The sequence below is a fragment of the Ambystoma mexicanum genome, chromosome 1q (assembly GCF_040938575.1).
Source record: "Ambystoma mexicanum isolate Mex_15411 chromosome 1q, UKY_AmexF1_1, whole genome shotgun sequence".
Lineage (NCBI taxonomy): Eukaryota > Metazoa > Chordata > Amphibia > Caudata > Ambystomatidae > Ambystoma > Ambystoma mexicanum.
In genome coordinates this window covers 614505656-614530794 of record NC_090922.1, presented here as the reverse complement: position 1 = coordinate 614530794, position 25139 = coordinate 614505656, and positions in this window count along the sequence as shown.

Here is a 25139-nt window from a genome sequence, read left to right as displayed (position 1 = left end):
CTTGTTGACTAATGGCGAATAGCTGAGGACTGCTGTAATATTGTCCCGCATTGGTGCGTTGGGCTGTTGTTGTAGGGTGATCTGCCTTGGAATGTTGCGTGCCCGCTTACATGTGGTGTTAATAATCTTCTTGGGATAGCCTCAATTGGCCAACTGTGTTTTTAAGGTTTGGGCTTGTGTAACGAAATTTTCTGTTTCGGTACATAGGCGTCTGTATCGCAGGAACTGCCCAAAGGGCAGATTATCTCTCAAGGTGCGCGGATGGTAGCTAGAGTAGGTAAGTAGTGAATTTCTATTGGTCTGTTTCTTAAAGACCTTACAGCACAGGCGCCCGTTGTTGGTCGCAATGGATAGATCGAGGAAATTAATCTTCGCCTTATCTGGTTCAAGAGTTAACTTTAAAGATGTGGGTTGCATGTATTGATAAATATATCGATGCCATGTCTTGATATGTCTCAAAAAAGGGTTGTTCTCATGGTATATATGGTTGTTCTCAAAAGCATCTACATAAAGGTTTGCCAAACGGGGGGCAAAGGTCGCCCCCATCACATTCCCCGATATTTGTTGATAAAAAGTCTCATTGCACAAAAAGACGTTTTTGGTGTTAGTTCAGCCAGCTGCATAATGAAACTGGGGGGTATATTATGTAGATTAATGCCTGATTCTATGGTGTGTCTAACCATGGATAGAGTCGCCTGTTGGGGGATTTTATTATATAGGGACTCAATATCCATGGTGACAATATTACAGCAGTCCTCAGCTATTCGCTGTTAGGCAACAAGATCAAAAGAGAGCTCAAGACACTCTGGCCAATTTTAAATACAGGGGAGCATCCCCTATTAGAACCCTCATTTGCCTTCAAAGATAGATCCAATTTGAGGGACAAATTGGTTAAAACCTTTCCTGATCAAAAATGGAGCCAAAACCCCACACAACCTACATTGTGGAATAGCGTTCCTCCCACTGGACATGCGCCATGTGGAAATTGCTCGATGTGTACACAAACACGACGCTACACAACAATAGACATTTGGCTAAAAACACCATGGGTACAGCGATGCTTTACGAACTGCAATACCTCAGGAGTCATATATTTAATCACCTGCCCATGTAATCTACAGTATGTGGGCATGACCATGAGGGCAGTTAAGAAGAGAATGATCGAACACAGGTCATGTCTGAGAACCAAGAAATTGACGGCTCCTCTCGTGACACATTTCGCATCAGGAGGCCATGGTCCAGACGATTTCCCTTGGACCATAATAGAGAAAATCCATCTGCCAAGAAGAGGTGGGAATTTTCATAATGTACTTTTGAAGAGGGAGCAAAACTGGATTTTCAGGCTAGATACCCATAATACTGGCCTGAATGAACAAATCCAGTGGAATGAACTGGCAGTATTATAGTTTCCACAACCGCAACCTCCAAACGAGACTCACTAGTCCCTCTTACCTGGTCTCCAGTAAGTTTGAAATCTAGGTTGCGAGATCCCACGTATGTTTTCACCATGCACAAACAGTGCCATGTTGCCCATCCAGAGCTTTATAGAATTACCCATGCCATGCCCGTCCTTGCCTATTCAGTAGACTCCATTGCCCCTCATGGAACCTATGGGTACCCTTCCGGCCAAGACAATCATGCACCGGTTCCCCCTGCACCCTACGTTGACTTTTTCCCCACTCTTGGCATACCTTTATGGACAGTCTCAGCCATTGGGAATGCAAGACTAAGAGATATCAATTGGTAGCACAAACACACTTTGTTTCATACACTTGTGCCGTGTCCTTTAAATAATTGTCAGTCACGTGGGGACAAAAAATGTATAAATGTAGATGAGCCCAGAGGTCTGCCTAGGACACCCATTAGAGACAATTATATGACCCAGAGCATGCGCCCGAGTATCCCATTCCAAGATGGTGTCCCGGATGCGCTACCACACTAGGGTTGTCATCCGTGACGTATATGGAAACAACACATGCAATAGACCAGTGGCTTGTAGCTGTGCTAATCCAGTACGTGTACGAAAGATCACTTGCGGCACCCGCATAGCAGGTAAGAACGCAGAGCGATGGGATGTCGCACATAGGAGGCACCTGTAATATAGAGCGAAACAATAGAACCATTTCTGGTTTGCTTTTTCAGAACAGTTGAGGGCATCGAGCCCCATGCATAGATGCGCACTAGTAGAGACGGTAGATTTACGGCAGTCCATGAGCAGATCCTAATGGGAAAGATTGCCCCGCTTGAAGTAAGCGGGAAGATGTGTCTTTTCTATTCACCATGACACCTTTCCCTATACAAATACCTGATACACAGTCTTGTACACACAGATCCCGTACACCTTTCTCTATGCAAATACCTGATATGCAGTCTTGTACACACAGACCCTGTGACAGGACACATTTCCACGTTCTGCCTCTGATGACATGGAGACCCCTGTACGAGCAGGAATACACCTGCTTGTTACTGGGAACGTGTCACCAGTACCACCTATACTTTGCATGCCTTACATTGCACAACAGAGGTGAAATTTTCCACCTAGTTTCATGAGCGTGCACTATCAGCTCAGGCTGACCACTGGGTCCCTGCGCCCACCCTCACCTGACCTGCCCCACCCCATCCCCACTTGTTTCTTTGGGATTTGGAAACAGGACATGCATGATAGTCCTCTCATTCAATGCACCCCCAATAGCTATGGGATTGAAATTTGACACACAAAAAGCTCCTTGTTACATATGTTTAAGAGTGCTGCACAGAGGGAACTCTTATTCCTTTGTTTCAACCTTATGAATCCCCCTAGAGATCACATGTGTTGTCTGGATCCCACTGATGGTCCAGAGAAGGAGTGAACCAGACGATAAGAAAATGAGGTCCTAAAGAAGATAACCCAATCAACTGGAGTTATCGAAACCGGTCGAACGACTAGCCCATGAGCCTCCTCATGAGCACAACGTTATCCAACCTAAAAAATGTGTATACGTTAAAAACCACTATTTATGACCAGACAGGCTTGCTTGCCTCTAGGTCCTTTGTTTGCTCTTTATGGAGGGTTCATTGTTTTAATAAGACCAGCACAAGTTCCGATATGACAGGACAACTGCTCAATTTGGTTATTAAAACATAGACAGGAATTCCTAGCAGCAGTAGTCTTCCTGGCACATACGGAAGAGACATAATCTAATGCATATTGCCTTGATATAGCATCTACATACTTGTGACTTTTTTTAGGTATATATGTGTATGCTTGTTTATCAGGGAGAGTCTCCTCCCTATACCTTGTAGATAGGCGGCACATCACCGAGCTCCTAGGGAGAGACCCTCTAAATAGGGGCATGGTGTTCTTCTGCATAGGGACAGCCTGCATGTGTGTTTTGTCAAGAAGAAGAGAGGGTTGTTGTCTTTTCTCCCCCATGTAAAGTTTTCTCCTAGTACCGTTCTTTGTGTTAACATAGATTATCCTAACGGTAGGAATGCAATGATGACCAAGTTGGTCTGTATTTAAGGCCTAGGTGTTTTTGCTGCTTATGCTAGGAGCCGCCTAGCAGGAGGCAGCAGCATAGGGGAGATGTCCTTATTTTAAGTTTGCCAACCTGCGTATGTCAGATGTAGCGCGGTGTTGTCTGCCCCAGTGGGGGGAGGGCAACAACACTTCTCAACCTAGACCATGTCTGCCAAAGGTGTGGGCCAGGGAGTCCAGATGTGCCGACATGCAAGGGGGCGGCCCCTTTTTATAAATTACGAAGCCCAGGAGAGCTGGCTGAAATGTTGGGTGCTCCCAGTTGTGGGGAGCGTCAGTAAATGATGTGTCCGGGCCGGCAGTGTCAGGAGGTTTGCTGTGGAGGCAGCTGATCTTTTGGGTGCTTCCTTGTCTATCAGGGGAGCACCAGCATGAAGTCCCGGGCAGCGGCAGTGAGAAGGAGCGCCTCTCAACACTCCTTGCGGAGGGTTGGAAAACCACTGACCACGGCGCTCCGTTTGTATCGTTCAACATCAGTTTATTCTTAAAGAGTAAAGGAGCCCTCCCACGTACACAAGCTTAGGGCCTTTAGTTTAACTTTTCTGCTTTTTCGTTTACAGATCCCCAGTGCATCTTCTTATGCCGGGGATCCTTTTCTTTTAATCCCTATGTGGGGGTTACATCTGGGTGGCAGCTGCACCTAGTAAAGAGTGGCAGAAGGCTCACTCATCCAGGGAGACTGAGGCTCAGAGTGAGGAGAGCGTGACTGGGAAGTGTCTGTATGGGAATAGTCAACAGAGGTGAGAGAGACATTAAGGTAGAAGAAAACAGATAGAAAGTGGGAGAAGCCCTAATGGAGTAATTGCGCTGCGTCATGGTGGTCCCATTAAGGTGGATTTTCGTAGGAGGCAGGTGGAGAGTCTGCCTTGGGTTGTCTCTGTGTAACGGGGGTGGGGGGAGCATAACACGCACCTTATAGGGAGACAGGCATAGGCGAGCACACAAAATACCTATTGTATACCTTTAGTGAATACGTCACCTGCCTCTTACCTGTCGCTTACCCAGCTTACCTGGGTCCAAGATCACCATGGTGAGCCGCACTGTGACTTAGGGAAGGGAGGAAAAGGCAAATATTAGGGCAGGATTTTCCCTAAATATCCCTAAGGAAAGAAGCCACTAGGTTAAAGTAACTCGCACACAAATTAAAGGTGGAAAAAGAAATGCTGGTAAACGGTTCTTTTAGTTGTTATATGCTTATATATATGATTAGTTTACAACTCGAAGCAGGCCCCAATTGGATGTCCCATCATGTGCAACAATGCATCCAGGAGCATGTGAGAGTAGAGGGTTTGGAGAGCATCAGGATCTGCCAGGCTGAAGGGTTGCAGGAGAAGAACAGACTTTAAATCATCTTTTCTTTGGTGAGGTTAATGTAGGTTTCAGCCTGCCATGACATTGTGTATTCGCACCTGGAGTGTTCCAAGTGCCAGATGGAATTACCAATAATGATCTCAGACCCAAATAACCAGACAGACTCAAAGAATATGGCAAAATACTACTTTATCATCAGCTCAATAAAGTAGGGAAACCTGGTGAACAAACAGATTGCAGCTCACACACTTTCTACAATAATTTGATTACACAAAGCCTTTATACTTCGATGTACGTCAGCTATGATGTCATCCTACGTGGCACACAGTAAAACCTATTGAAGGGAGGGATTGGTTAAGGGAACACCTAAACGTATAGGGCCTCATTACGAGTATGGAGGTAGCCATGGTGCTATTAGCGCCATGGCTGCCTCCATACCGGGCTCCAATACCGGATTCCTGCAATGAGGAATTACCGGGTCATTCTGACACTGGAGGACCCGGTAATTCCTCCTTGCAGGAACCCATCCCCAATCCCATTTGAGCCCCCATAGGGCTCAATGGGAATGGGGAGGGAGGTAATAACAGGCACATTACAAATGGCCCATTATTACCTCCCTCTTCCCCTTGCGGGACCCGGAAAGGACATCTGGTTTTACCAGAAGTCTGTTCCGGGTCCCGCAAAGGGAACCTCATAATAGGCGCTCCCGTAATGAAGGGTGCCGGTCCCGTACCGGCACCCTTCATTACGGGAGCGCCACCCTTATAATGAGGCCCATAGTTCATATAATTGTTAGTATCATCATTGGATGCCCCTTATCTGGTAGGCACGCCTTGAACTACCTCTAATACGTATAATATAGATTAATAGCAGAATAAGAGCAGCGCATTGGCTTCTGCAACATTGTATGGTACACTGGTCCATAGGCCCTCATGATTGGTTGGCATACTATCCCAACCTTGGACTTTCGTCTTGTTAGTAGCACATAAGCAAAACAAAACTCAGGTGCGGGGAACAACGTCAAACAATTACCTATTGGATCAATTACGCAACCATCTCTATCCGATGTGGCTCTAAACCAAGGCCTCTTCTTTGTAGTTGACCTTATGGACTGTTCTCTTCTCTGGAATTTTTAAGGGAGTGTAGTTACACCACTATCTTCGTCTTGAGCTTAATGAATAGGCCTTGTTTTCTGAATCACGTGTGAGGAGACCACAATTTGGTCCATTTCAACCTTTTATTTAGTGCTATTTAAATCAGTTATGCTAGGTGCCATTGCTCCTTTTGGCATCTGGAGACTTGGTTGCTCTTCCTCACATATGTTTTATGCATATTTGATTGTCCAATACTTTCCACCTGCAGATGTTTACTTCGTTGTTTAATCTAAGAGAAATATGTCATGCCTATGCAGCTAATCCTCTTGACTTCCCTTGTGCCTTGCAATTATTTCTTGATGTGGCTTCCTTGATCCCAGGCTAATAGATATTCTTTGTTCCGTACACAAAGATATTTTCCAGCGCCTTTCAGCTCTTCAGCCCTGGTCTGTCTCTGAGGTAGCTTTATTGGTTTTAACACAAGTGCGATGTCCATCTTTTCACCATGTCATGTTATATTTTCTACTGAAGCAAGCTTCTATATGTATGTCTTATCTACCTTGCATTTCTGCGTATGCACATTCACCTTGTCTCTTCTCACTTATCTCTTTAGTCCACATGATTTTTTCGTATTCAATGACATGTTTCTCTTGTTACTTCAGTTACATATTTATTCTTTGAGTATCTGCATATCGTTTCAGTGCATCTTCGTATCTTCTCTTCATGACGTCACTCTGCCCTCGTGAGATTTCATTTATAGCTCTTTGATGTCCAATGGTGTATGTAGACATCCTTCCACCACGTCAGTGCAAGGGTACATTCAATACGGTTGTCTAAGTGCAGAACATCTCTCGTATCTTCGATGCAGTATTGGGACGATATCTGGTGTCACACACAGTGCTCTCTTACTGCTATTCCAGTATGACGGAGGTGAGGGGGCGGTCACTAAAGAGGACGTGTACATCTGCCCCTCTACACCATTAAAGAAGGGGAAAGACCATATGCAAATCAGATGTGCTCCCCCCAAAAGGGGCAGTCGAGCCAAACTGCTAGTTGACATCCCTTCTCCAGGAGACGCCAGGCAACCCCAGACATATTTCAGCATCATTGTGCATCATCAGTGAGGTGTAGCTTGGTTCTCTAATAGTGGCAAACGGACACGACGAGAAAAACGACAGAGTGTGGACGCGAGTGCAGTAGGGAGGCAGTCTTACCTGATTTTGGAGGTGCTCCTGCTTGTTGTGTTTCTTTGCCTCAAAACATACTTGAATGCACGGACGAGGGTGTGGGTGAGTTCGGTTGTGAGGCAGTTGTACCTGCTTTTGGAGTTGCTCCTGTACGTTGTGTTTCTTTGGCCTAGAAGGTGGAGCTGTGAAGCATCAAAAAGTCCTTGACTGCGCAGAGCGACACCGTGGATGAGAGTGCAGATGCAAGAGAAGTTGGGAGGCAGTTGGAGTGCAGGTGAGTGCAAGTTATGGAAATCAACAGCACTGGTTAACTTGCTCTCTGGGACCAAGCTCCTTGTTATAATATGAAGTGGAAGTGATGTCCAGACACAGACCAGCTGTGAAGCCACTAGTTGTGAGAGCATGTAATCTTTATTATACATATTTACATGTTAGGGTTCTAGTTGCTCTCAGCTTATGTTACAGGACAAGGAGCATGCAGCACACCTATCGGCCATACTCACACACCCCAGCTCAGGCCCCAACTAACTCTGGGGGGAAACCAGCAACACTCACCAGAGCTGCCAATCATTTCAGTCACCAACGTTGTACACAGCAAACATAGGTGTCCAGCAGGACAGGACAATACTAGAATAACAGATCACAACACTCCTCTAGACTGGTGTCCTTAAACCTTCAGTATGGCATATAATTTGAGGAATTGCAATGCAAAAACAACACATCCTTGCAGACGTTCGAGATCCTTAAATTCGGAAAACAAATTCCAACACTATCTCTAACCGGGCAGTGATCGTGGAAATTATCGCCATTGAGCCTAGTCTTCCATCCGCTGAGCTACAAGTACAGAAGTTTCCAGGTAGTCGGATGACATGCCGTGTCTCCAAGGGTGTCGCTAGGTCTGGAAAAGATCAGGGGCTAAGCTAATGTCGGGAATGGCGGGACTCGGGGCTAGCTGGAATTTTGGTTGTAGCACATGAGCTTCTATCCAGGGCTACAACCAAAAGACCCAGGGCTCTAGCCCCCTCAGGCCCCCCCAGCAACGCCTCTGTGTGTCTCGCCTCCTCAGATAGTACCTATGACCCCCATTACCCATGACAAAATAACCAAATATTTCTTCCAAACAGCCTTCAGTGATGGCTGGAGTAATGGAGGAGGCTTCATCAATTGATAAGGTTGTAGGCTCAATGTCGATGCCACCTACGAAGACTTCCAATTTGACCAGGTTAGGGGTTCCCCCTATTTCTCGTCATAGTTCCTTAGACTCTTAATATCTAAATATGTGTAATACGCTGCTTCAAGAAAGCAATTTATATATTCAATCAAAGTTGGAAGGGTGAGCATGTCAATCTATCAGTCAAAGCCTTCTCAAAGCAATTACAATCTAAAACTGTCAAACCAATGACATATATAAAACTCTGGTAACTGGGACAGTCATCGCTCAACCTCAGCATTCTGACATAAAATTAACATCCATACATGTAGTTGCATTTACTTTGGTCCTACAATCGCTGGCAAAGCTTTACTACCAATCAACAGAAGCAGCGGAGTATCAAACAGATCCAACTGGTCCAGAACAGGGAACAAGGCTAATCCTAGACATCAACATCCTAGATCAAATCACACAGCTGCGGGCAACTCTAAACTGGCTCCCATAGTTGCAAGATTCCCAAGTCTTTTGATATGATATGATATGATATGGCATTTATAACGCGCCTATACACAAGTGTTTCAAGGCGCGACGAGGCAAGGAAGGGGAACAAAGGGAGGACAGACAGCGATCCTACTAGGCCAGGTGTCATTCAGATCATGCAAGTGCATGGGTAGGGGAGGGAGGAGATGTGCAGGGGGAAGGGTGAGAGGACAGTGCAGTACATGGGATAAGAAGAAAAACAAAATAAATAATAAGTAAAGATACAGCAGGTGGCAAGTGCAAGGGTAGGTGCATACATCAGATGTCAAGTGCTGATAATGGGACTATAGGGATACAGAAAACAGTCCCCAAGTGCGGGGGTTGCCGGGAAGGCAGTGCAGGAGTGCGACTGGCAGGGGTGGGGACCTGGGCCCGAGATCAGAGGGTGACCAGGAACCAGTGCAATTTCAATGTCAACCAGGAAGTCAGCAAGGGAGAGGAGGAGAAAAAGCAGAAGCAAAGAGAAAGGTTTTGAGGTGCTTCCGGAACCGAAGATGATTCTCCTCAAGTTTAAGGGAGGCAGGGAGGCTGTTCCAGAGGGAGTCCCCAGCCAAAGAAAGAGATCTACCACCAACACGTTGCTTGGAGAAACGACTGACCCTGAGGGAGTTTGAGGTAGATGAGCGAAGAGCTCGAGAAGGAAGGTATTTAGGGAGAGAGAGTTGAAGGTATAGAGGCCCAAGGCCCCAGAAGGCCTTGTGGACGATGCAGAGGGTTTTGAACTTAATCCTTGCAGCCACTGGGAACCAGTGCAGAGATTTCAGTCCTGGAGAGATACGATCCCTGGGCTTGAGGCCAAGGACAAGTCTCGCAGTCCTGTTCTATTTTTAGAAAATAGGGACTAACTATGCCACAATATCAAACTCCAAGACCCCGGGACCTCGTCTGTTGGATACACAGACAGCAATTGATACTAATTTCACAAGAGTGTGGGAGACCCTCTACTGAGAACGAACATGGAGCAAATAACCTGTTCTATGACATTTTTACCACTCAGGAGGGTCTTCAGCCACGTTTTAGCCCACTGACCCGGCAAAGTGTAACGCTCACCTGGTATCCACGGGGACGTCACTCAGCCTGTTCTGACCTCTTACGACCTCAAACCCTTCCCTGGAGGCTATTCGACTGGAGACTGGGCCTGAAACACAGGATTGGTAGAGTTTAACTCCCTATTGTCTCTGTGTGATTGAACCCCTTCTTCCCCGGGGTCCAACCCTCCCCTTTGATCCACAGCTCACCTTGTTTTCTTGGATAGTGTGCTCTCCGTCCTGCCTTCAGCGCAGGGGTGCGTTGATTGATGCGGGCTCGTTGCTGCCTAGTTACTTCACTGGCAGAGTCCGACAGGTAAGTATAATGAGTCTTTTGAACAGTTCTCTAACTTCGTTCCTTTTCTTCCTTAGATGATGGCCGGCGTCCAGGGATGGCGGCGTGCTGCTGAGATGAGTAGCACTGAAGGTGAGTGAGAGCGCGATGCGCGATGCACCCCTTTCGTATTTGCATTGAACTGAGTTATTTTTCTGTGTCTTTTATGTGCCACAACGTTTTTAGCGTGGATGCCGGTTATGAAGAACAAATGCGGTGGGTAAGCACGGTATGCAGCGCCTTTAGATGTTTCCACGCTAACCTGGAGTGTCTTTTCCCTCTTGCAGATGGATGAGAAGTTCCGGAGACAGAGTTCCCCCAGAGCGGTTGGGATTTAGATAAGCGTTTGAAGCTCGTACAGTATTTAAAAATAAGCGAAGATTTGCAGAATGCTTACTAATGCCTTTTTTCTGTTCTTTCCCTTCTCCTTACGAAGTGACGTGCCGGGATGTGAATGACACCGGCGAAGATGCCCGCAGAACAGAAGGAGCGATTACTGATTGGCAGAAGCGCCGCAAGGTAAGGCTGTTCCTAACGGTGTTCTTGTTCTTGCAGGAGCTGAGCGCAGAAGAAAGAGGCAGGCCTACTGAAGACCGATCCGAACACGGTGAGTGTCACGCTGCAGGTGCAGAAAACGCAAAGCATGTTTCTCAGCCTGGGTGTGGCTTAAATAGTCTCTGGGTATCCCAGGTGCCTCTGGGCTGAACCACACCCAAAAGACTAGACCGCACATGCAGTTCTGGGAACCAAAATATGTGGGGGCATCCATCTTGTCCCCATCAATGCACTACAAGTCCAATACCCAATGTTATCCTATGGGAGTGAGTGAGTCTGGTGCCACAAGCGCGAAGTCTGACTCCAAGTGGGTCTTTGGAGGGATGGAGAGGCCCTTGAGGGCCATGTAGGTGATCGTGGCCTGGCTCCAGCCTGACATCTTGGAGGGCTGGGGACATGAGGGACAGGAATCATGACACAAAGAGGAGAAATACCAATTTGCATATCATTCTGGTCCCACCAAATAGGGCAGTCCAGCACCGAAATGCTAGTCAATTCTCCACGAACTAGAGTACAGTCAGGAACCCCAGACAAGTGTTTCTGCCTTGTTGGGCCTCACTAAGATGGATGTCATTGCCTACTGATTGTATGCACTGTGCTGCTTTATCCTAGTGAAGACCAATCATTCCCAATCTGCAGAAATAGAGCCTCTAAGCAGGAATTCAAACTCTGAATCAGCATTAGGAGTCCCCTCTTGTTGCCGAGACCACACATTCCAGGGAATCCTCTGTATGCCATCACCAGAACGGCGCGAATCGGGAAGGAAGGTGCACAATGCATTCCTTTTTCAGCGGCGTTCTCCCATATGCAGACTCATCAGATTTAGGGCCTAAGTAAGTTGCCGGGTATTACGTTTGGAGCATAGCATAGTCATTAGCAACTGTTCAAATATGCGGGGGCTCTTCCTAACTTCCACATTTAGACCATGTTATATTGGTCAAACCTTATATTGTGAGCTCTTGTGTTCAATGGGGAAAGGAGGGCTGAGAGGAGGGTGAAAACAATTCGCACTGAGAGGTGCAGATCTCTCAAGTTTCACTTGGCCGCACTGAGAATGCCATCTAATCCTGTTTTTCCCTTTGGATTCTGTGGATGGTAGTTTCTTCTTTCGCATTAGAAATTTAGGGAAACAACAAGTCCCAGAACCCAATGTAAAACAGGACTGGGTGGCATTTTCACGCATTGACACGGGAAACACGAGCGCTCTGGAGGTGCAGGGAATTATAGTATTGTAGCCTAGTGATCTTGGGCCAACAGTATATTCTGATCTATTTTGTTCAGTGTCGAGGAAATGAAAACAAGCAGCACTGAAATGCATAGGGATTTTTTGTATTTGTGCCTCAGGATCTTGGACAAACAATATATTCAATAACCTTGTGTTCCAATGGCGAAGAAACGAAAGTACCTAGCACTGGAATATAATTTGTTTCAGTGCCGCCTTGTGAACTTGTGCAAACAATGCATCCCAATTTATTCCCTTATCCTGAATCCTTTCTGAGGTTGGCTAAAGTCATTTAATTGGCTGTACCACTTTATGAGTTTCTGCTAAACTGCAATATATTTGCCTAAAATCTATTTGAGCCTGATAGTGCAGTTTTCTTTTGCTTACATACATTATGGAGAGGAACAGAACTTTTCTTGTAGTAGACCCAAGGCTGGTGATTGAGTGCAATGAGCCTCCTTGGGACAGGCGCTTGCCTCCAACCTGGCAAAGCCCAGTTGCTGTTGATGTATTAGCCCCAAGGAGAGGTAGTGACCGAGATTGTGAGTTGGTCAATGCTTCAGACAAGACTCCCCTTATCAGGGAGTGGATCCTATTGACAGTTGATTAGAGATCCCACCTAATTGCCTTCAAACTAACTTAAAATCCGTGCCCTCCCAGAGCCGCCCACCTGCCCTTAAGTGCCTCATTTCCTTAACAGACGACTTAGTCGTTACAGGATTGGCTTTTTAGATACCAAACGTCTACTATTTTTATGGTCTCTTGGTGCTTTCAGACCTGCTGGAGACAGCATTGGTTTTGGTTAGTAGGGCGGGAAGGCAGCGTGCAACAATTCTTAGCAGTTGTGTTGATGCATACAGATTGGCAGGGACTTGGCTCTGTGTGCGGGGTAAGATGCTAAGTATTTTTTGCCATGTAGATCGGGTTGCGGTTTGTGCATATCCTGGCAACTTGTGTGGGCGATAGCTCGTATAGCGTGTTGGCATTCTATGGTCGTGTGGAGTGGTCAGTGTTTAGTGTCTTTGTTTCAATCGTGGGTTTAAGTGCTGAATCACATTGGTTCATGCGCGTGTTGGATCTATGTTTTGATGTAGTCCTGCTTTTTATTTTTACATCTGGTATAGGCTGTTAGTGGTTTGGTGAGATGTAATGCCAGTTTATGGTGGGAGACTGGAAATGTTAGTGGGGGGGGGCAGTTTATTTACCAAACATCAATCAGTAGAAACACATTGTTAGTCACAATAAAAGAAGCCAATAACCAATGAGGAGCAAAGCATTGCATGACACAGAGGCTCATTACGACCCTGGCGGTCCCGTAATGAACGGTGCCGGTACGGGACCGGCACCGTTCATTACGGGATGCCCTATTACGAGGTTCCCAGACATCCTTAGCGGGTCCCGCAGGGGACCAGGGACTAATAACGGGCCCGTTATTAGCTCCCTCCCCATGGGGGCTCAAATGGGAATGGAGATGGGTTTTTTCAATGAGGAATCCTCCAAGGTTGGAATGACCCGGTAATTCCTCATTGAAGGAACCCCGTACTGGAACCCCGTAAGGGCATGGCTACCTCCATACTCGTAATGAGGCCACAGTCTTTTTTTTAAAATGTCAGTCAAGGAGCAACAATTTGGTGCACAATGTTACAGGGTGCAATAAAAGAAGCTAAACATTTAATGAGGAGCAACAAAACACAGGGCACAGTTAAGAAGCAGGCACTTATCAGGAGGAAAGCATCACAGGGCAACATCAGAGGAGGAAAACACTAACATGGTGATTTGAAAGAAATTGTGAAATTGCATGCACGGGGTCACCAATGTTAACACTTCTGTGTTGTGGTGTCACCTGCATGCAATTTTAAACATCTGCGAGGCAGACTGTCAAAGGAAAGAGTAAAAACGAGGCAAAATGTTACCCTTTCCATTTTTCACTCATGCTTTTGGAAAAGTAAAAACAGGCCACACATTAATTTTGTATGATTTTAAAATAATATATATTTTTAATGTCTTAATACAGTTTATTATGTTGTTACCTTAATGTTATTATTGCTGATGTTTGTAGATGTTAAGTTTTTGTTGGTTTAACCTTAACTCTTTTGTAAAAAAAAGACATTTCACATAATTTCCAATTTTATTTACATGCATTGCTATTAATCACACTCTTACGACACAAATTAATAGTAATTCACATTTATATAGTGATACGAATCCTCAGGCATCTGAACACTGCTTATTATTACCCACGGTGTGCGGTGTTCACTGTTATCACAAATGCTCCTGACACAATCTCCTGAGACATTCTCCTATAACACGTGCACCTACAACACGTGCACCTGGAACACGTGTACATATCATACCTGCACCTATGACACATGCACCTACAACACATACATGTGGATGTGTGACATGTGGACGTATGGCACAAGCTTCATGGGGTCATACTTCCATAATACCCTTTCTGACGACACACACTCTTATAACACACAGTTATGACACATACGTCTATAATACATGCTTCTACAACACACACTCCTACAACGCACGTTCCTACAACACACGCTTCTACAACACATGCTCTTACAACACATGCTCCTACAACACACGACACACAATCTTACGACACACATTCTTACAACACAGAAACGTACAACACACACACTTACAATACATACATTTACGCCATGCACTGTTATGCAACATGCTTTTATGCCACACATACATTTATACTACATGTTCTTACAACACACGTAGTATTACAACAAACACTGGTGTTCTGTGAATGGTGATTACAAGGGATTACACACAGAGTGTGTATTTAACATGGTTGGTTACCTGGGTCTGGGAGGTCCAGTGTGGAGCGTCTTCCCTGTCTGTCATCTTTGGAAAGGAAAAAACATTGTTTCCGGTACTAGGAAATGTAGAGTTTACTGCCACCTTGTCCACTATGCTCTGACATATCTTTTGCTTCTTCACTGTGCTGGTTTTGACACGGACGGCTCCATAGAGGCATGGGGATAGTCTGCTAATCCTCATTGAACTTGATTTTGCTCTTCCAGCCTTCACCTACAGTACATCATGATCTGCATGTTTGGCTCATTTTCCACAGATAAAAGCCTGAAAGCTTTGATGCAGGCACACTGAGTTTTTAAAGAACTATGACAATGGATCCATCATTTTTGCACTTTTTTCAATATAAGGGGGGCACCATGTTAAGGGTTAAAAAATAATGGTTTAATACGGATGGCTGCACAGGTGGGTCACTTTAAGGAAAATGTTACTAAATAACAGTATGTATTCACCTTTTTTTCACCTTGAAGTCCAAACAAAGTCGATTCCTTCCATAAAAGTCTCTGGGAGCAATAAAAGTCTCTAAGTTTAGCAAACGTCTCTGAGTTTCATAGTCTTCAATCCAGGGATCCTTTCCATGGATATATTCTTCCTTCTTAGTGACTCACAGTCTTGGGGATTGAGTGTCACCACACTTCTGCTCGGCTCTTCAGTCTTTAGATGCAAGCACTCTGCTTCTCACCCTAGACTCCTGGGACACCCCTTTTTCTGGGTCTCGGGCCACTGGGTGCATCTGCATTTTAGGCTGTGTGGTGGAAGCGATGAATGGCTGAGGTAAAAGAAATGGACCCCAAACCTTCCACCAAGAGGTTAGGCACCCGATCTTCACTACAGGCTGCGCCTCTGCGCCTTCTACACCTCTCTGCCTTGAGGTCCTGGCTGTAGTCTCCAGCACCCTATCCTTGTCTTCATCCTCTGTGAGTCACATCTGCCTTTTATTCAGGGAAACCTTTCCTGTGGCTCTGACCATTTCTTCCTCCCCCTCACTCTCTTTCTCCTCCTCAACGCCTCACCATGTGCTCATACCACCACATCTCCTCCACTCACACCTCTCAAAGTTAGAGTATGTCCTCTCCTTTAAACTGAAAGGTATTCGCCTCCAGTATCCTCCTCCTTTTTATCTTTCTATACCTTTCCTTGAATGTACTAATTTCCTCCTTGATATTTTCCCCAACTTTCTCCACATTTCTCTTTTCGACCTCCCCCTCACTTCACTCCTCTTGACATTCATCCCCAATACCTCTTGGTTCTCTTTCTCCTCCCTTCTCTTGATACTAATCCTGTCTACCCCCTTGTTCACCTTCAGCCACCTTCCTCCTCCTCACTTCTCCTGATATTCCTTCTCTTTGCATCCTTGTTTCTCTCCACCTCATCTTCACTCCTCCTCCGCCCTCACTCTTTCCTTACTCTTCTCCCCCTCCAACCGTAGCTCCTTCCCTCTATCCACCTCTATCCACACGCCTTCTTTCTGCCCTGCCACAATCTCCACCATGTGTCTCTAACCTCCTCAAACACTCCTTTTTCGCCTGCAAACTCCTACTTCAGATCTGCACTCCCGAAGTCCATTTCACTGCTGTCCTGGGAGATGGCTGTTATATAGGGGTTGAGTTGAATGTCTCCTTCCTGGTTGGAGGGTTCACACGACCTATCTGAGCATGCTCAATTACTGGGATTCCCTTTACTTCGTACTCTTGGGAGGACGTCTTCAAATAGGCCAGCCTCCACATTGAATCGCTTTCTAGAATGCTCTCTCTGTGGGTGGGCTGTAGCTACTACTCTCTCTCTGTCTGCCTGTTGCTGGAAGGTCCCCCTAGCCTTTTCCCTTCCAGAGTTTGTTTTGGTTATTTTATGTAGCAAACAGGTCAGTCTTTGCTATGTACCTCTTTTGGGGTGTGAGAAGTGGATTGGTGTTGATGTTTCTTCAACTAATTTTAAAGAGGGAATGGACTGCAAGTGATTCTCTCTCCATAAGAGAGACATGAACTTTCCTCTCCCCAGGTTCTCTGTAGTGTGGAAAAGAAGTGGCTTTCTCTTTTGGTGTTGAGTTGCTAAATTGGTAAGGGCTGCACTTCGTTCTGTCCTTTGGGTATTAGATGGAAGTCCCCCATGGCTAACCGGCTACCCTCTTTGGGAAGTAGAAATTCCTTCCATGAGGTGCGCAGGTTGTCACCATATTCTTCCTGTCGTTGAATCTGCAACTACCTCTGGATCCACTCTGGGAAAAGAAAGCAAAAATTCAGAGTTGGAACTCCAGGCATTGGTGGATGGAGTGGTCAGCCACATAGAGGAGCTGTATGGCAGCAGGCAGTGCAAGACCTCTACTCAGAGAAAGGCTGCCATTTGGTCCACCATCAGGGGCCAAGTGGTGGCAATGGGCATTGTACCACTTGACTCAGAAGAATTCAGAAAGCGATGGAACAACCTAAAGGCCAGGGTATGCAGCCTCATCTCCTACCACAGAAGGGAGAGCACAGCCACAAGAGGTGGTACTGTGGAACCCCTCATCCTGACACCGTTGCAGGAGAAGGCCAGCTCCATCCTCCACATGGAGGGGATTGAGAGCGCGGAGGCCGGAGCAGCAAGCCAGGGGGATGGCGGTAAGTCTATCAGTCCCCACTCACATGTGAATGCACTGGCCAAAAGCATGGGTTCCCCAGCATAGATGAGCACAATGGCCAAAGGAATAGGCAAATACATGGCAATCATTGCAAATGCACAGTGAGTACATGCATATGCCAGGGGAGGTGGGAAAATGTAGTAATGCTCATGCGCTGTATGTGAAGGTTACATGTGATATTAACGAATAGAAAAGAATGAACAACATTTATGTCTAAACATTTTTAACAAAAGAAATACTGATTTATTTTTATTATTTTGGTGCGGGGGCCCAGGCCCCCACTTCCCTTCATTTATAATCACAACCCACACCCCTTCCCACCCGTTTTAACACCTTACCCCAACCCCATATATATTGATTTAATACAATTCTGTATTCTTTTCGTTATAAATGTTTAAATGTAACTCCACTGCACTTGGACACATCCACTGTTGCCAGTTTGTCCACCTACACCCATGTACATGCCAGACCCGTAGGCAGTGGGAGGAAAAGCAGGAGGGAGTCAGCAAGGCCACAGGACACCACCGCTGTAGCAATTGTGGCAGGCATGGAGGTAAGCACCGTCCCCACATCAGTGCTCAGTGGCCCCTCCACCGGCCATGCAGGTGGTACGTCAGATGCTGATGCTGCCACACCACAGCTGGCCCCTGCGGCAATCCACGAGGAAGCAGTCCGTGCCCCGGTACCTACATATCAGGGCACTGGCGCTCACTCCTCACCATCTTGGAATGTACGTCATCAGCCCCAACACCATCCAGATATAGGCAATGACGGCACCACCAATGTGAAGGAGGAGGACACATGCTTCTGCTCGCCTTGCCCTATAGAGTTGAATTGTCTGGGTAAGATAAGGTGGAGCGAGTCCATGAATGCACTTGAAGACAAGGTGTAGGATCTTAAATAGGATTTGTGAATGTAAAGGTAGCCAATGAAGACTATGCTGGGCAGGGTGATTGATGAATCCTTTGGTACTTTCAGAGTGAGTCAAACTGCAGAGTATTGAGCAATTTGGAAGCGATTCACCTGATATTTGGGTAGGCCAGAGTAGAAGAGGGCGTTCACTAGTCTAGCTTAGAGTGAACTAGTGTAAGGTCAGTACAGAATCCCCTATGACCCCAAAATGTTTAACTTTGTTTGTTGTTGTGATCGAGATGCCAAACAACGTAGAATGATCACAAGTGAATTTGATAGCCACAGAGAATTATGATATATTACAATATGCACAATGAAATTGCTCCACATGATATAGACCAGGGCCCTCATTCCAAGTTTGGCGGTAGTTCAATGGAATTATCGCATACTACCACTAAACGGAATTACTGTTACAGCCACTTGGTCCTGCTGATTTACTGCTGGATTACAAATGGTGGTAGGCGGTGTCAATGCCCATTTTTTGGAGTCTACAGGACTCCACGGGGATTTTGGCAGAATTACCACCAGCAGTTATTCTGCCGATTTAGCCGATGTTTCGGAGGTAAGGTGGAGGATTTACTGCCAGTATTTTGCTAGAGATGAATCCTCCACTCCAAGGCCAAATTCAGAGTTTGGCAGAGGCGGAAAAGTGTCAGTAATTCGGTTACTGACACTTTCTTACTGCTCTGCCACACTCCAAATGAGGCCCCATGCTTATTATCTATAGGGAAAAGGTAAGTGTGACATATGCCAGAGATATTATACTTGTTAAGAAAAATAATCTTGTGACCAGTATAACAGATCTATAAAAAAACAAATTTGCTCTCAAATTTCTTCCTTTTGCACTAGTATGCAAAACTACTTGCGTAAAACTGTTCCTCACCCTGTGTCAGATCTTAAGGACAGAGGTGTGCCCCCAAATCCCAGGGGATAATAGTGCACAAGAGGCAGGAGTGTAAGGAGTACTGCAGACAAGGAAAGATAATAACTACAGATGGGCAGCAAAGGCAGTGAACTGTAAAAGGCAGTGAATGCAAACACGTTAGGTTCCCACTTGATGTGTACTCATAATGGGGAAAGAGCTTCCCTAGTGTCAGGGGAAATGCTCATAGAAGGGAGCAGCAGCAATTGTCTGCATCTGTACCCAAAGGCATGAACAATGAAACAAAACTTTCAGAACTGAAGCCTGTATGGGTCCATCAGGACGGAACAGTGACTGCTCCTGAAACAGGAACAGGCACGCTGTTAACAAATATGGCACAATGGGCAAGACTGAGATGCAGCAAGGGAAAAGGACTGAGATTGACTGTCGGGAAACAGCAGCCACATTCTGAACAAAGGAATTACACAAGCACAAGTGAGGACAAGAACAGTAACAGGAATATCCAAGGAAAGAACACGAAGTCAAAGTGAAAAAGGTTCAGGACAGAAAAGAGGAAGAAAAAGCAAAAGCAAGAAGACAATAATAAACAAAGTGCAAGGGTACAGGAGACTGGAGACTGGACACTCGAGCATAGACTACAACTACGGCCCGGAAACAAGGAACAGCAGACTGGACTATAGACCAGGAACAAGAAAACCCAGGACTGAAACCCTGGACTAGGATAACCAGGACTGAACTGCAGATAGTTAACAAAGAATACAAGGAACTGTAACTCTGGACTGGAATAACAAGGGAAGTACTGCAGACAGATAACAAGGAAACTAAGGACTGGAATCTAGGAAGCAAAATCCAGGTAGCAAGAACTAACTACGGGCATAGTGCAAGGAACTGCAGGCAGGGAACAAGATAATTGTCAGTAGAGAGCAGGGGGCTGCAGGCAGGGACAAGAGGACTGCAGACAGAGGTGTGGGGCACTGCAGGCAGTGTGTACATGGTTGCTGGGTAGCAGGGACAAAGCTGCAGAGAAAACAGCATTGCAGGCAGGGAAGCAAGGCTGAAGCACTGAGGTGCCGGGCAGAGGAGCAGGGCTGCAGGGCAGGGAAAACAGAGCACTGGAACAGGATCAGTTTCTGGAAGCCACACGACAATCAAAAACTTAAAACACAAAGGGCTGGCAGCAAACTCAGTGCCACAGTCCTGTGCTCCTGCAGGCAGCTGCTTAATTTCTGACTAGCCCTGAGATGCAGCACGCTCATTAGCAGCACCTGGAGTACCACACCTGAAGGTAATAAGCCTCCTCCCTCTCTGCTCCTGGGAAAGCAAAACCAGCACTTATATCAATGGCCTCTGGCATTGTGGTTATAAGACTGCTGTATAGGAATAGCCAGGTAATGAGGCCTGCCACACAGTGCATTATGGGATATGTAGTTTTTGATAGAACATACAGTAGTGCAGGGGTCTGCAACCTGTGGCTCTCTAGATGTTTTGGACTACAATTCCCACGATCCCTCAGCATTGACTTTACTGGATATGGCTGATGGGAGTTGTGGTCCAAAACACAGTGAAAGCCAAAGGTTGCAGAACCCTGCAGTAGTAGAGGAGCAAAGTCGGGTAGATAGTTAGGATGAGGGCGAGGGATAGAGAAGGTGCGCAGGAAGGCATGAGAAGGAAAAGGTGGAAGAGCTATGTGTACAATTGAACCAAGTTTATCGTGGGACTCAACTATATTTGTGGGGTGCAGCACCAAAAAGAGAGATAACTGGAGAAGAGGTGTTCGCTGCGCAAGGGGGTATGTCTAGAATATGTTAACTGCATGGTGACCTGGGGAATGTTGAATCCATGCCCAAGAAAACACAGGCAGCAACAACATTTGGCTGGGGTTCTATGACAGAAATTTGAATTTGCCAATTTTTTCAACAGCTCCTGTTTCTGGGTTTGTATAGGTATTGTCCATGGAGGATTATGGCGATGAATGTCGAATACAAAATACTCCAATATGTGTGACACTTGGTGTTCTATTAGTACGGTAGTGACACCCTTTTACAAAAGACACAGAAGGGCACTAGAACGTAGAGTCTACTGCGCTCAGCACACAGTTCTGTAAGTTCCTAAAGGGGTAAACTGTAAACTGAGAACCCTGCTGCGCATGTCTGGAGTGGGGAGAGGCAGTGTCCTACCGTCCTCTAAATGGCAGAATAAAGAAAAACAGAGTGACCATGACACAATCACGCTGGGTTAATGATAACCAAAAAGAAGAAACTAACTGAAACCTCAACCAAGAAGGCTTAATGCTAAATTAGTCCAGGAATGTGTTGACATGTTAGTGTTACAGCTACAGCCAAAGCATCACTTAACCGTGGCAGGGTCTGTTTCAAGGCTGTTCAATACAAGTTGATGAACACAATGGATGACAAAGAGTATCATGCTGCAAATATTATCACCGAAATTGTGATGCCCAGATAGATTTACAGAGACCCATTAGTGGCATGGGAATGAGATAACAACGCAGTGGATACATATATCAAAAATAATGATCCTAACATGAAAAATTATTATACAAAAGACAATTTTGATAAAAACATGCATACACATGTAAGCCAATGTATGAAATGAACATGTGGGGGGAGGAGTGGAAGAGAGAACAAAGTACAGATTCATATTAATAGGCAGCAATTACCATGAAGTCATACAATTAATCAAGTGGATCATTCCCCAAGGGTCTGGATCATCTTGCAGAGAACTTTCAAAAGTGTACAAGGGCACAGGTTAAGTGGAAAGGTTGCAGCCAATTGCTGATCATACTGTGGGAATGGGAAAAGGAGATGCAAATTCGAGTAAGTGAATTCATAGAGCCAAGGGGTGGATGGTCCATAACTACTATCATCTATGCGAAATAGACGCTACCTGGAAAGTGTAAATTTGACTCTGCGGACTGATAGTTAAACCAATTTTGAGTAACAAAATACCTCAGCCAGTGACTGAAAAGTAAGTGATATCTATCTTCAGTTTATTAGTAATCCATTAATTTGCCAAGTAAATTAGTCTCAAAGAATAAGCATCATAGTCTGTGGAACAAACACAACATGTAAAGGGCCAGTGGATAAACACATAAAAGAGAAAGAAAACAAAAAAGAGGGGGAAAAAAGTTCAAATGATTGGACAGATAGTCTACATCTACTATGAACTGTGCAGAACAGGTGCTAAATGAAAAGTGTTATTCTCACTCTGTGAACTAATCAAGAAAAGTCCAGTTAACAATCCTATTGTAAGTTAAAAAATAACTCAGCCGATGTGACTTGAGAGTAAAGGATATCTACGTTTATTGGTAATCCAGTAATTCTCCAAATATAGTTAGTATCAAAGAAAATACAGCATGGTCTGTGAAACAAACGGAACAGATAAGAGTAGTTGGAAAGGCAGATCAAATCAAAGTAAATAAACAATCGTCGACATGAAAGGCTCATTACGTGCAACAAAATTTACTCAAAAACAGGCTGTGTCCCTTTCGCTCCCACCCCTCGCCCGTATGTTAATTTCATACATTGGCTTACATGTGTATGTATATTTTTATCAAAATTATCTTTTGCATAATAATTTTTCATGTTGGGATCATTCATTTGATCTATGTATCCACTGTGTTGTTATCTCATCTCCATGTCACTAATGAGTGATGGGTCTCGGTAAATTTATCTGAGCATCACAATTGTGGTGATGATTTGTGCAGCATGATACTTTTTATTATCCATTATGTTCATCAACTTGTATTGAAAAGCCCTGAAAAAGACCCTGCCACGGTTGAACCACGTGTTGGCTGTAGCTATAACACCAACATCTCAACAAATTCCTGAGCTAAACACTAATTTAGCATTAAACCTTCTTGGCTGAGAGTTGAGTTCATTTGTTCTTTTTGGTTATCTTTAAACCAGCGCGATTGTGTCAGGTGCACTCAGTTTTTCTTTGTTCAACCCTTTTACAAAACACAAGGTTTTATGTTAACTACTTTTATGAGTCCTCTCACTGCAATCTAAAGGTCAATACTCATTTGCATATTGATGTCTCTTTCTAGGTCATCTTCCTTATACACGTCTACATGCTTTTTGCTATCAAAATAATCAAAATAAAACAGTCTTTCTTCAGCAGTAATCAGAGGTCTGGTTGCAGATATATTTACACTGCCCCTGCTAACTAGACACCTGTCACAGAAAACAATGAACTCCTCCAAAAGAGAAGAAGGAAGTATTAGCCCTGTATTCAGAGCTATGACAGGCTTATCTTTAATGGTTTCCCTAAGCATCAAAAACTGTTTCCAAAATGTGTAACTGCTTCCTTACATCATTATTCTCCTGGATCAGGGGTAAGAGTTGCAATAGGTTTTCAAACCTACGTCGGCCCATACTTTCATACAATTTAGGGACATTTCATACTTCAAACGTGTTATCGTAGTTTTCTTGATTTGCCAGAAAATATTATGCATCCTAGTCTGAGCAGAAAGTGTATGTCTGCAGAGGTTGCTCCACTAACCCATGCTACTATTAGCTGTGAATAACTCTGTACCTTGTATGAACCTACCTGTGGTTCACCCTTCCCTAAAAGATCCTTTCACTTACCAACATTAATTGGCCTAGCACAAGATTACTTACACATTGCAGTTGGGGAGGTTCGAGAGGCCATAACAGACAATTTTTCCTTAACCTATCCACACATCAGGAGTTATACCCATGACACTGATTTGGAACCTAGATGGCTGTCCAGGAATCTACACTTCCCAGATATCACAGTGCATCACCCAGTCTCAGGAACATCTGTCCCACAGGCCTGGCAGGATCGGGCTTGTTGTGGCCTAGCCCCACCAATGGGCTCTTTGGATTCGAATGAATAAAGATTTCGCTAACACCTCCAACTGCAGCATTTCCACATTTTCCTATTGGCAGGTATTTCTTATTTTTTGTTGAGCTCTCGGGGTCAGACTTGGTTCAGTACATCATAACAAATTCTTATGAGTTGTTCATTGAGGAAATCCTGAACTTTTTTATTTTTGTATTTATTCCATGCAAACCTTACATATTTCACAAAAAGAAATCCTGAACTTCTGCACAGGCAAAGTCCCAGTACAAGGCACCTCCAGTTGTTATGGCAATCTAAATAAGACTTGACAGCAGTTCTACAATGTTTGCATCAGTGTTGGCCAGTTGTGCCCTGGTGATTAGTCCAGTCACCTTTTCCAGGCAACGCAAGAGGTCACTAGGAGACTGATCTTATAGACACTCCAAACAGAGAGTGCACTGTTGGCTCCATTCCACACCTGATCCCTCAGACTCGGCTTACTCCTTTGAGAGATCAACACTTGTAGCTGTTCTGCAATACAGATCATTGCTCTTCTTCAGCAGTTGGGGAACTTCAATGTTACATGGAATTCAGACAGAGGTACTGAAAATGTGAAAGTTCCTGGAGATGCATTTACAAAGATATACCTGTATCTAGACCTATTTACTCAATCAGCTACAGTTGTCACGTTTCTTAATTTCACTGGGTTCATCATGAGAAACAGAAGCTTGAATGACTAAACAAGAAAAATCATTGCAAAGTCATGGGGTAAAACACCACAATCGTGGTCATTTGGGGCAAATCTCCCCTGTTAGGGAATTATTTCTGACATTCAGGGGTGCCAATGAATAGCAATAGGGACCATTGTAATTATCTCCTTCATTGAGTACTTCGCAATAACCCTATATACCATCATTGCCACTGCCTCAGATAGATGTACTTTATCCAAGTTTCAGATCGATATACCGCAAAAGGTCTTGTATCCTACACCATTACTCGTATCATATCATTTCAATACCAGAAAATGACTCTCTCCTTATACTATCCTTTATATACAAAGGATACGTTAGAAACACAATATGAATGCAAATTGGATGCATATAAGGGAAGGCTTTGGGCCA